At 45.5% G+C, this 11,408-nt stretch overlaps 1 non-coding gene across 1 annotated transcript; it reads right to left on the bottom strand.

The window, feature by feature from the left end:
• Positions 1-3,970: 3,970 nt before the first annotated feature.
• Positions 3,971-4,073, bottom strand: LOC130836045 (U6 spliceosomal RNA). Its single transcript, XR_009049108.1, has one exon. It is a non-coding gene; the product is annotated as a U6 spliceosomal RNA (small nuclear RNA).
• Positions 4,074-11,408: the final 7,335 nt, after the last annotated feature.

Raw genomic sequence — 11,408 nt, 5'->3', positions numbered from 1 at the left:
GATACCCGCCTTTCATGCTGGCGGGATGGAAATCTTAAAGCCACTACAGAGAACAGTATGGAAGTGCCTTCAAAACGTACTCACTGAAGCACTGATTGATCTGAGAATCCCACACCTAAGAGTATATGTGTTGAAACAAGAATTCGAAAACACAGACACCCAAGCATGCACTGCAGCACCACATACAAGACCTGAAATGTGGAGATGTACAAAATATCCTCGGACAGATGAGCAGAGAGTAAAGAAGAGGTACATGCACTCACTGCACATGATTCCACTATGGACAAGAATGAAACAATGCCACTGGTAGGAACAGAGATCAACCTAGAGTAAATAACACTGTCAAGTTAGAATCAGAAAGTCAAACATTAGCTAATACCACTTCTAGGTTGAATCTAAAAATACACACCGGGGGGGAGTCGAGGGAGGGAGGGAATAGGGGGATATGTGTATAAAAACAGATGATTGAACTTGGTGTACCCCCCAAAAAATAATAATAAATAAATAAAAAATAAAATAAAATAAATAAAAATACACACCATTGAAATAACTGAGAAAACATAAACTGACTTAGGGACATAAACACAATCACATGTTTATAAAAGGGAACAAGAGGAGTCAAGGGATCAATTAGGAGGGTGGGATTAACAAACAGAAACAATTTCTTAGAAAACAGATACTCAGCATGGATCCACATATACCTCCCTAATAACCTATATGGGAAAAGAAGCCAAACGTGCACAGGTACATGATTATGTAGAAATGAAAATGATTCTGTACACCTACAACATACACACCATTGTATACCAATGGTACGCTGAAAAAAACCAAAAAAATCTAATTTAAAAAGTGGTAATGAGACAAGGTTTTGGGTGTTCGTTCTGTCACATTCTTCTCTAATTTACAAGCCCCAAAGAGGATTTCCCCGAAGGTTCTGTTTGCCGATTTAGCCAGAGTTGGGCCCGAGGAAATGCTGTGCTTTATGACAGTCACAGAGCACGGTGCTGGGTAAAGAAATCAGAGTGACCTCCAGCTCTCTGTGTGACTGCTGTGTCATCTCGAAAGGACAACTCCTTCATCTGTGAATTAACCAAGATACAATCCAGCTGGGTCTGCCTAATAGGGCAGCTCCAACAAGAGTGCGAGTGAAATGCTTTGCCAATGGTGAGGTTTCATTCTACTAGGCTTGTAGGATATCGCCAATGAGAAATAAGCGTGACCCTCCACCTGGGGTGCAAAGAACTCAAAAAAACCTGCCAAGCCAATCATACAGAGAGCAAGAAGTGTGTTTTCTTACCCTAGTGAGAAGAAAAGTGTAAAAGAGTGATGGGAAGGTAGGAAAAGTAATATATTGAAACAGGCAGGAAGGTAACATGAATATATGAGCCAAATAATACTATTTCTGCTCTCTGTATTCTGGAAAGTTATATATAGTAATACCTTCCTATCACATAAAGGAATTGGGTGATTTTTTTTTTCAGAAAAACAATTCCATCAAATCAATAATCCCTAATACGTGCATGATATAAAAATACTCTACCAGCACCTGTAAAGTGTCCTCTTCCTTATTTCAATCAGTGTTATCACCATCCACCTCCTCATCCCAGTCAGGCTCCTCCCTGTCTCTCAGCCCCCACACACCCCATCCACAGCAGTTTCACCCATTTCACCTCCACCCTGCCTGCACCACACCTCAAGTTCCCTCCCTTACCACCCCTACTTCTCTACCCCACCCTCTAGCCCAGAGGCCCTCTGGGGAGAGAGACCACACTCAGCTCCCTGTGCATCTCCAGGTCTGGAAGCTGGTGTGGGGGCCGCACATCAGGGGCAGCCCAGCAGAGTGGGAGGAGCGGGCCTTCCCCAACAGCAGGGGTAACGGGGGTGGAGGTGGGGGTTACGCTTGGCAGGGAGGCTGCAGGGCGGTGGGAGATGTGGCGCTCTGAGCCAGCCTCCGACGTGCAGGAGGGCAGCTGCAGGGCTGCAGGAAGAGCTGCGGCGCCCCGCATGCATGAGCCCTAAACGGCTCAGCCCTCACTCTCCCCCTTCCCCTCACATCCTCAGGATGCCGCCTGTGCAACCACAACCGTCCGGACCTCGAGCCCTAGCATCACAAAGAACTGGCTCTGACACCTGATGGCCGTATAACCTGGGGTAAGGTATTGAGCATCTAACCTGTGAAATAAGACTAATAATAGCTCTGGGGGAGGGCAGTGTAGGGAGTGGCTGGTGAAATGAGACTTGTAAACAGAGGACCCCCTCAGCAGTCAGTTGCCCACAGAAACCCAACTTCTGTCAGTGTGGACGTGGCCCCATGTTGTTCTGAAGCCAAAACCCCAGCGAGTCCACTGAGCTCCTGTCAGCAGAGACGCTGACCTGGGCGTCCCAGCCGAAGCCCCCGTGGTTCCTGAGGAGACTCACTCCTCTCACCTGTGCTCATGTTACTGCGTCCAAGCGCGCTCTGCTTGCTACACATGACAGGCCAGTGAATCAGAGACGAGGGGCTGAGGCACGGAATACGACTTTATTTGGAAAGCCGGCAGACCAAGAAGATGGCAGACTGGTGTCTGTCAAAAAACCATCTTGCCTGAGTTAGAATTCAGGCTTATTTTATACTAAAAAGGGAAGGGGGTGTTGGAGGTTATTGCAGACTTCCTGGTGCCAGGATCCTTTGTTCTTGCAGCTGTCCACGTAGGTCAGGTCATGGTGTTCCTGTAAACCTCCAACAAGGCAAATGTTATTCTCTGTTCTGCAACTTTAATGAATGGAAAAGTGTTATACCTTTAAAGGTCAGAGGTTTGAGAATGGGCTATCCTGAATATTTTAGGCTATAAAGCAACATTCTAAACTTGTAGCAAAAGCAATAGAATACAAAGGTTAATGTAAAACAAACAGATCTAACATGGAGTCCGATATAGCTCTTCCCTGTAACCCCCAGAGCCCAGGCCTCCTGGAAATCGCTCTGCTGCGGGTCAGAGACGCGGGTTCGGCCCCCCTGTGGTCAGTGCGGGAAGTGCAGGCCGCTCCCCACTCACAGGTGACTGGAGACAGCTTTCCCACTTGCAGAACGCTGAACCCATTAACCTCTGGAAATTCAAACTGAAATGGAGACTATATCCCAAAACTTCTCCAAAAGGAGTTAATGAACAGTTAACTGGAAACCATTTAGCGTGAAATGAATGCAGATGAGAAGTTTACAACTTACACCAAATTCACTCAAAAATTATTCATAAATGGATAAAGATGTGGCACATGTATACAATGGAATATTCGCCATAAAAAGGGATGAAATTGAATTATTTGTAGTGAGGTGGATGAACCTAGAGTCTGTCATACAGAGCGAAGTAAGCCAGAAAGAGAAAAACAGATACCATATGCTAACTCATATATATGGAATCTAAAAAACTGGTACTGATGAACCTAGTGATAGGGCAAGAATAAAGCTGCAGATGTAGAGAACGGACTTGAGGACATTGGGCGGGGGGCGAAGGGGAAGCTGGGACAAAGTGAGAGAGTAGCACTGACATATATACACTATCAAATGTAAAATAGATAGCTCGTGGGAAGTTCCTGCATAACATAAGGAGATAAACTCAATGATGGGTGATGACTTAGAGGGACAGGATGGGGAGGATGGGAGGGAGTCGCGGGAGGGTGGGGATATGTGTATAAATACAGCTGATTCACTTTGCTGTACCTCAAAAATTGGCACAGCAGTGTAAAGCAATTATATTCCAATAAAGAGCTTAAAAAAAAAGAATAAACTTAAAAAAAATTATTCATAGACTTTTAAATGCAAAATGATTCAAAATTATAGGAGAAAACATAGAAAAACACATGAGCTTGGGTTTGGTCATGTAGATCATGAGCACTCAGTTTTGTCTTTTTTTTATACAGTTACACATCTTAATTTTTTTAGATTTTTTGATATGGACCATTTTTAAAGTCTCTATTGAATTTCTTACAATATTTCTAAAATATGGAATGCTTCACAAATTTGAGTGCCTTGCGCAGGGGCCATGTTCATGCTCTCTGAATTGTTCCAATTTTAGCATACGTGCTGCTGAAACAAGCAGCATGAGCACGGAGAGTTAACACACAACACAGAAAGGGCCATCCACCAAGAAAAATAAGTAATATGGTGAACTTTATAAAATTAAAGAGTTCTACTCTGTGAAAGACCTTATTCAGAAAATCAAAAGACAAGTCACAAACTGGGAGAAAGATATTTGCAAACACTTATCTATTAATGGATTTGTCGCAAATACACAAAGGCCTCTAACACCAATAACCCCGTTAAAATTAGGTAAAGAACTAAACAGATACCTGTCTAAAAAAGATAAACAGACAGTACACACAAATATGCTCAACATCATATACCATCAGGAATTACAAATTAATACAGCAATGATACATCACTGTTCACCTATTAGAACTGTTACCTGAAAACTGGGTTCCCCTCTTGGTGGGTGCCAAGCCAGAGGACACAACCGAGCCAAACGATGGAGAAAAGGAAGGATTTATTACTTACGGCACGTGAGGAGAACATGGGATCTTTCCCAAAGCAGTGTCTCCCTGAAAAGGAAAATTGGGAAAGTTATAAACTGAGGATATGTGCACATTCATGAAAGGGCTTGGGCAGTCTGTAGAGTCCAAACTTCAGCTGCTTGAAGTCAGGAGGGTAAAAAAAGGTCCGCGTCGTCCCTTAGGCTCTAGCTGACCTGGTGATTGAGCACTTCAGGCTAATCTTTACACTGAAAGAGAACTGGGAGTCTTTACAACAGATACGTTATCTTTGCTATTGTTACTTCTCTTGTCTGAGGAATAGTCATTTGTTTCTGCATTCTTTTGTTTCTTTAAGATATTAATTACTGAGACCTGTTCAAGGGCAAGCATTGTGACCAGGCTAAGATCACAAAAAGGCTTGGGACAAAATGGCTTCTCTTCTCTCAAGAAAGTCATGACTGGTTTTCTTCCTCTGGGGACATCTTACTCTATCTGCTTAAAAGATCCCCCCTTGAGATATTTCACCCCTCAGTCTTGAGGGGTATGATATTTTTTATATATTCTTTTAAAAAATTATTTATTTATTTATTGGCTGTGTTGGGTCTGTTGCGTGCAGGCTTTCTCTAGTTGTGGTGCGTGGGGGATACTCTGTGGTGGTGCGCAGGCTTCTTATTGCAGTGACTTCTCTTGTTGTGGAGCACAGTCTCTAGGCTTCAGTAGTTGTGGCTCGTGGGCTCTAGAGTGCAGACTCAGTAGTTGTGGCGCATGGGCTTAGTTGCTCCACGGCACGTGGGATCTTCCCGGACCAGGGATCGAACCCGTGTCCCCTGCGTTGGCAGGTGGATTATTTTTTTTTTAAGCTCTTTATTGGAATATAATTGCTTTACACTCTTGTACCAGTTTTTGAGGTACACCAAAGGGAATCAGCTGTATTTAGGCATATATCCCCATATACCCTCCCTCCCAAGACTCCCTCCCATCGTCCCTGTCCTGACCCTCTAAAGCATCACCCATCATTGAGTTGATCTCCCTTTGTTATACAGCAACTTCCCACTAGCTATCTATTTTACAGTTGGTAGTGTATCTATGTCTATGCTACTCTCTGACTTCATCCCAGCTTCCCCTTTGTTCCCTGGAAGCAACCTAAATGTCCTTGGAATTAAAAGGTGGATCAAAAAGATGTGCTGCACATGGACAATGGAGTAGTTACTCAGGCGTGCAATGAATGAAATCAGATCAGCTGAGCCCTAGATTTGGACTGCCTGGTCCCCACTACTTAGGTCCCACATTTTCTGGCCCAGGGGAGACAACCTACAGCTCAGACATGCCTGGGACACCCCAAAAAAGGTGGACTGTCTGGACGGGAAGTGCTTGGAAAAGTCACCTTATCTCCACATCTCCTCCCTCCAGCCTCTTCCTCAGAGTCTCCCCACAGTGGGAAGACAGCGCCCTCAGAAACTGGTTCTGAATGGCTTGGAATTTCTCTGGGGGATGCACAGGAAGCGGGGGAAGGAAAGAGACACAAGCCTTGGTGTGTTTGGACAGGAAGAAGCCACTCTCCTTCCCAAAAAGCAGAGGACTTGTGGAAGGCTCAGGTTGCCCCAGTAACCAGAGTGAGGATCAAACTAATGCTGCCACCTTGTGACTGCTTCTAAGAACTGCAAGTTAAAAACTGGGGCTCAGGGTATGGCAATTCCCAAGGCCTGCAGGGTTGGAAATGATACCTGCCCTCAAAAAGGGCAGTAAGTCATCGAAAGGCACGCGAATGTGTGCCTTGGGCGTAAGTCATCGAAAGGCTCTCGAAAACAAGGCAGAATTGCAGGAACCGGATGTCCTGAGATAGACTGGACTGGCCACTGAAGCACAGGAAGAGCTGCTCAACATCGCCAGAGACCGTTCTGGCCAAAAAAGGGCGTACGTATGCAGTGCTCTCCCGAGATCATAGAAGTGATGGATGCTTCTTCAGTTGAACACCAAATGCAGTGACGACTTTGTCTTTCGGAATCGTGTTGACTGCAAGATCCATGTCTTCAAACACTAGAGTTGCATTCCGTTTGAGAAGAAGCTCTCTCTAAGAAAGGCCTACAGGACCTGAGATCCACTGAGGGGAAGAGCTGACTGGTTAATCCCAGCTCTGCTTTCCCCTCAAGTCACATGTGAGTACGATTTTCCTTACTATTTAAATTGTATGCCCTCCCTCTTGCCCAAGAATATATATCTTAACTTAACATTTCTTAAATGTGTATATGACTCCATTTCCTTGCACCTGCAAACAGCTTTGTAAGGAAAAAAACTTATAGAGCTGTAAGATAAGGGAATAGTTTTTTGAAAGGAGGCAGGGTTAGAACAACCCTTAAGGGCTGAATGTAATTAGAATGGGGTCAAAGCCCTGACTTCACAGCTGCTGCTTCTTTGGGTATCAGCTGTTTTCTCTTGGGCTTCTCCAAGCATCAGGGTTAATGGCTTCGTGGTTAGGGGGACACACGATTATAGTTCCATCTATAAACTAAAGAGAATATAAAACTTCCTTTGGGCTTCAGTTTGGAAAACCTCTGAGGAAGGACTCTAATTGGCCAAGCTTGGGTTGCGTGGCGTTGCGACAGAGGATGGATGGGGCACTGTGATTGGTACCCTGTCCACAGGGTCAGGACTGGAGCAGTGAGAAACAGCTTCCAAAAGAAAGGTGATCCCCAAGGGAGATCATTAAAGCCTGGGTGACACTGGTGCCAATCGGTGTACAAAAGAGAATCTCGGCAGTTCATTGTGCAAGAGTTACTGGAGAAAGGGAAGCCTTGAAAAATACCTTGAATTTGGTGACTGGAAGAATGAGAAATGCAGACTTCAAGAGAGGAACGGGTCTGGGAATTCCCTGGTGGTCCAGTGGTTAGGACTCAGCGCTTTCACTGCCGAGGCCCAAGTTCAATCCCTGGTCAGGGAAATAAGATCCTGCAAGCTGCTCAGTGTGGCCGAAAACAAACAAAAACAAACAAAAAAACTGAAAGAAGAAAGAGAGGCACTGGTCTGAAGGAAAAGCAGGAAGGTGGCTCCAGACATACAATCTGAATTGATGCCCCAGAGGTATCTAGGGGACAGTTGTGCACCTGGTGATTGAAATAAGATGCTGGTGCTCAGGAGAAAAGGAAGATCTTGATAAGCAAATCGGGACGTGATTTGCACAAAGGAAGAATAAGGGAGCTGATGTCAGTATTAAATGAGAAAATAGGGAAAGAAAAAAAGAAGTAACAAATGACTGAAACTTGAAGCAGTTATATACGTAAAGAGCCAGAAGGGGAAGAGAGAGAAAAGGTACAGAGAGTGAGAAGAAGCATCCAGAAGGAGCATGTGAAGAAGAAGCACCACGTGAAGGAGAAGGACCATGGAATGCTGAAATACCTGAATAAGATGTGACTGAGTTTTGAACCTTGACAGACAGTAGAGTTGCCCAGAAGGAGGGTGTGGTCCTCGTACACATCATCGACTTCAAACGAGCAGGAGGATAAGAGATGCTGGTGGGGTCTACTTCTTCTTCCCCTTGGTTTTTAAGCTTCTCCAGTGTCTTCCCTGCCCCTCCCCTTCCTGCTCCTTCCCCAGCCAAGGTGTAGGCACGTCACCACAGAAACCAGCAGATGTGAAGAGGATGGGATGTGGTCTCCTAGCCCACAGATACCTGAGATTTGTTACCCTTCGACTCAGCTCCTCTGATCCTTGTCCGTAACCTAGCTGAAATCGTTGAACATATGTTACAGTGTCGTGGTATTCAGGGCCAGTCTTCATAGAGAAGCAGGCAGCCCTCTAGTAGAGGTGGAATTTCCCTTCACAGTCCTTGACTTGTCGCTGATGCCTGAATTCCACTCTCAACGCTTCATCCTTAGCCTAAGGTTTTGTTTCCTGTAAGGACACAGATCCCACTGGGGGAAGAAACACATGTATCTGCTCATGGTTCTTTACTTGATTGTCTGTCTCCTTAACCAGTCCACACATTAACCTGTGAGGGCATAAACTGTGTTTAATTTACCTCTGAACCCCTAGTTCTTAGCATGGCCAGTGGTGCGCTGGGACAGCTTGCACCATTGTTTACATCTCTTCCCAGTTCTGCATTCCGCGGCATCACATTGGTAGCTTGATATCAGCCATGGTGGCGGTGTTGGCATCACAGAATTGGCAAGTGCTACCAATGAGGGCTTTTTTCCCTGGAGAGTTGTTTGTTAAACATTTGCCACAGACAGTAGAGTGGCCAATTCCCTCTCCTCTTCGACATAAGGAGCTTATTTTTCCCATTGAACCCTTGGGCTTGTGGGCCTGCGATAGGTTATAAAGTAGCCCTATTATAAAATAATGACAGTGATGACTGCTGACATTTCCATAATGCCCTACAGTTAATCTATAGCTTTTCTCATTTGACCTCTCTACAAAACTGTGAGGTGGGCCAGAAGATTATCGAGCCATCTGCCTTAGCGGCAATCTTGCCAGGGGTGTGACGAGTTGAATTAACCCTCACAAGAAGGAGAAATCTCCAGGGCAGCCTGCTAGGAGGAACAGGAAAGAATTTCTCCCCACCTCTCACCGAGCAGTCCTGGCCATTCACCTGGAATCACCCCTCTTTGCCCTTTTTCTCAACTGTTTTTAGCTTTCAGTGTCTAAGGACCAGAACTGGCTGCTGCGTTAGGCTAAGTGACTCTCCCAGAATGCATGCTTGAATGGCTAAGGGCTCATTTTAAATATGTGAAGAAGCAGGCCATGAGGTAGACAGGCTGCAAGAGATCACCAACCCTACCCTGCTTGACTCCATGGCTTTCCAAGATCAGTGTTCTAAGAAGATCTTATCAGGAGACTCTAAAAGTAGACTACTGACAGAATGTTTTCTGAACTTCTCTGGAGGCTCAGGGGCTGTTCGCTGCCTTGTCTGTCTCTGTGTGCTCCAGCCTCAGGACAGTTGGAGTCTGACAGCCATCCTAAGCTGAGAAGAGAGAATCCGGTAGCATTCTCCAGCTTTCATGTGCTTCAAGGGGTATGTGCTACGTCACAGTGCCAGATGTCTGAGGTTTCCTTGGGGAAAAGGCGATTGGCTCAGGAAATGGAATCGTGTGACTTCAAGTGGAGAATTTTCTGGCTGTGTGGCCTGGCTCTGACTTCGGACACGTCCCTGGGATCAAGCTCCAGGTCAGCCCCCCTTGGAGCCACATTCTCTGATGGGCTCTGCCTAGCCTGGGCCCCTGCTTTGATAATGGGTCCGGTAACTGCAGCCCCTTAAGGACCAGGCTATTCCTGATCTTTTCAATGTTCCCAGGTAGTTAGAGTCCTGGCCCTGAGCCAAGTTCAACAACTGGCCTCACTCCCAGGCCTCATCTCTGCTTCTTTACTGTACTTAACAATTCCTTTCTGAACGCGAGTGACATCTCATCTTGTAGTCTTTCCACTTGCTCTGGCTCCAGCAGAGCATTTCTCATCGTTCTTGAGTCCTGCCCCTCCCCAAGCCATTCTCTACCATCCTGTCTTATTTTCTTGATAGTAAAATCTGTGGAATTACCTGCTTAGTTGTAGAGTTACTATTTATCATCTGCCTCTTTTGCTCCTTCACTACGTCCTAGAATATAAGTTCCCAGAAGGCATGGAATATTTTGTTTACACTAGATTTCCAATTCCGAGGATAGCATCTGGTCCATAGTAGGCTCTCAATAAGCATGCTCAGGAATGAATTCCCTGGCGGTCCAGTGGTTAGGACTTGGCACTTTCACTGTCACGGCCTGGGTTCAGTCCCTGTTTGGGGAACTAAGATCTCACAAACCATGTGGCCAAAATATATATATATACACACACATATATACATGTATGTATTTTAATGAATCAGGCTAAACTGCCTGTCACTTACTGTGTCATTTCTTACAGAGCCTGCATCTGGGATCCCAAGTGCTGCTGTCATCACAGTAGGTGTGTAATTTCCAGTTCCCACCTCTCTCTTCCTCGCCAGCTCAGTTGGCCCCATGCCAGGAGACTCAGCATCACATCTCCTGAGCACTAAGTTTCCATTCTGACAACTTGCCAATATTCAGAGATGTCCAGACCTCTGCTTGCCTGCATAGCCTTGTTCTTACCACCAATAGCTCTGCCTGCTGGACCTTCAGCCCCCACTGGATCTCTGGTCTCCCCGGCTGCACTGTGCCTTCTGCCTCCCTTATCTTACTCCCCCACCTTCTGGCCAATCCTCCTCATTCCAGCTCCAGCCCTCACTGCCTGGGGTCCCAGGATGGCCACAGAGAAGACAACATCAAGGTCAATGTCACTCTCAGCCTCTCGTCCTAAATATGAAGGGCTTTCAGAGGTCTCCAAGTGAGAGCTTCCCTCTGGTACAACCCAGAGTATGCCAGTCACTGAATAGTCAATAGTCTGGTCCTTGAGAGAGTGTTTAGCTTCCTCGGGATGATTAAAGTAGCCATTTGTTTCATATTCTTTTTTTTAAAATCGTGAAATAAAACATGCACTCAGAAAAAAATGTATAAAGCACGTCATTTAATAATAATTATAGGAACTTCGCTGGTGGCAGGGTGGTTAAGACTCCATGTTCCCAATGCAGGGGGCCCAGGTTCAATCCCTGGTCAGGGAACTAGATCCCACATGCATGTCGCAACTAAGAGTTCACATGCCACAACTAAGGAGCCCACCTGCTGCAACTAAGACCCAGGGCAACCAAATAAGTAAATAAATACATATTTAAAAAATAATAATTATATAGGAAGCACCTATATGGCTACCATCCAGATTAAAAAACAGAATATGATGAGCAGTCAAGCATCTCCCTGATGCTTCAATCCAGTTGTAAGCTGTCCCCACCCAAAGTCCTAGCGGGAACCACCACCCTGACTTTTGCGTTTATTTCATCATTTTCCTTTGTAGTGGTACCACTTCTG

This window comes from Hippopotamus amphibius, chromosome 14 (genome assembly GCF_030028045.1).
Source record: "Hippopotamus amphibius kiboko isolate mHipAmp2 chromosome 14, mHipAmp2.hap2, whole genome shotgun sequence".
In the NCBI taxonomy this organism is placed as follows: Eukaryota; Metazoa; Chordata; class Mammalia; order Artiodactyla; family Hippopotamidae; genus Hippopotamus; species Hippopotamus amphibius.
Note: the sequence above shows the minus strand (reverse complement) of the source record. Positions and strands in the feature narration are given on the sequence as shown.